This window comes from Fragaria vesca, linkage group LG2, assembly GCF_000184155.1.
Source record: "Fragaria vesca subsp. vesca linkage group LG2, FraVesHawaii_1.0, whole genome shotgun sequence".
NCBI classification, from domain to species: Eukaryota; Viridiplantae; Streptophyta; class Magnoliopsida; order Rosales; family Rosaceae; genus Fragaria; species Fragaria vesca.
Genome location: NC_020492.1, coordinates 9,133,995 through 9,136,202, shown reverse-complemented (window position 1 = coordinate 9,136,202; position 2,208 = coordinate 9,133,995). Strand labels below are relative to the sequence as shown.

Sequence of the window (2,208 nt, the reverse complement as noted above, 5' to 3'; positions counted from 1 at the left end):
ATGGAACCCAGACGTTACCCGATGTACGTGATTTTCACCATAGTCGTATTTCAGTTATTCCAATCAAATCTTATTTCATGAAATTTTTGAAATTTTTGCTTTCTCTGTATAGTTGGTTGACAAAGTTGTACATGTGAATATAACATATTAAACAAGTTATAACACATTAGTAGGCATGTTGCAATTCTAATGATTAAAATTCACAGAATGAAAATTTGACCGTTTGATGTGATCATTATAGTGAAACATGGCTATGGTATTAATTTCAATTGTATTCGGCAACGTTCGGGGCTCAATCGAAGTGGTCAACCCTAATTCATCGTCATTTATCACACGGAAACGCTCTTACCTACCTTTTTGTGACCTGGTTTGATCGATCCTTCCACACGTTAAACTCTCACATAGATGAGACGTAACCACCCATGTAAAAATATGGAGATGTTTACGTCCCGACGATAGGGCTCTCATAGGATATATTAAGCGTAAAAATGGTTGACCGCTTCTATCGGGACCTAGACGTTACCCGATGTACGTGATTTTTCAACCATTATCGTATTTCATTATTTCGATCACATCTTATTCCATGAGTTTTTTTTAAAATTTTTCTTTATCTGTATAGTTGGTTTACAAAGTTGTACAATTGTCTATAACCTATTAAACAAGTTATACTACATTAGTAGGCACGTTGCAATCTAATGACTAAAATTCACAAAATAAAAATTTGACCGTCTGATGTGATCATTATAGTGAAATATGGCTATAGTATTAAATTCAATTGTATTCGGCAACGTTCGGGGCTCGATCGAAGCTGTCAACCCTACTTCATCGTCACTTATCACACAGAAACGCTCTTAACTACCTCTCTGTGACCTAATTTGGTCGATCCTTCCACACGTTAAACTCTCACATAGATGTGACGTAACTACCCATGTAAAAATTTAGAGACGTTTACGTCCCGACGATAGGGCTTCCATAGGCTATATTAAGCTTAAAAATGGTTGACCGCTTCTATCGTGACCTAGACGTTACTCGATATACATGATTTTTCAACCATAGTCATATTTCATTATTCTGATCACATCTTATTTCACGAGATTTTTGAAAATTTTACTTTCTCTGTATAGTTGGTTCACAATGTTTTACACTTACATATAACCTATTAAATATGTTATATCACATTAGTAGGCACGTTGCAATTCTAATGACTAAAATTTACAGAATGAAAATTCGACCGTCTGATGTGATCATTATAGTGAAACATAGCTATGGTATTAAATTAAACTGTATTCGGCAACGTTCGGGGCTCGATAGAAGCGGTCAACCCTACTCCATCGTCACTTATCACACGGAAATGCTCTTAACTGCCTCTGTGTGACCAAATTTGGTCGATCCTTCCACACGTTAAACTCTCACATAGATGTGACGTAATTACCCATGTAAAAATTTGGAGACGTTTACGTCCCGACGATAAGGCTCCATAGGTTATATTAAGCGTAAAAATGGTTGACCGCTTCTATCAGGACCCAGACGTTACCCGATATACGTGATTTTTCAACCATAGTCGTATTTCATTATTCCGATCACATCTTATTTCACAAAAATTTTGAAAATTTTGCTTTCTTTGTATAATTGGTTCACAAAGTTGTACACTTGCATATATCCTACTAAATAAGTTATACCACATTAGTAGGCATGTGACTCTCCGAAGTCATAAATATGTGAAAATAAAAATTCAACAGTTTGATATATTCATGGTAATTAAACAGGTCTACTGAAAAAAATCCATCTCGTTTCGAATACGTTAGGCCACCCATTGAATCGGTCAACTTAGTTCAACATCATTTTTTACACGAAACACGGTTAACTGACATTGTGTGAAACCCTCTTTTTTCCTGTTTTCGATCCTAAAACTCGTATATATGAGATTCAGGAATTAAAGAAATATTTTTGTTAAATTGGCCATCAGGTGGTTAGGCTCTTAAAAAGGCCTAAGCGTAACAAGGTTGACTAATTTTATCGGGAATCAGACATTACCAGAAGCTTTTGATTTTTCAACCCTGACCGTATTTTACTATTCCAGTCAAATCCTATTTCAAAAGATTTTTGAAATTTTGCTTCTACATTATAATTGGTTCTACAATGATATACATTTTCATATAATTAACCTGCTAACTACAAAATAAGTTATACCATTCTAGTAAAAAATTT

General features: G+C 34.7%; 1 protein-coding gene across 1 annotated transcript in view; it reads right to left on the bottom strand.

The window, feature by feature from the left end:
- LOC101302135 (cytochrome P450 82C4-like) overlaps window positions 1–2,208 on the bottom strand; it is a 5,776-nt gene that overhangs the window by 1,267 nt on the left and 2,301 nt on the right. The window lies entirely within an intron of this gene.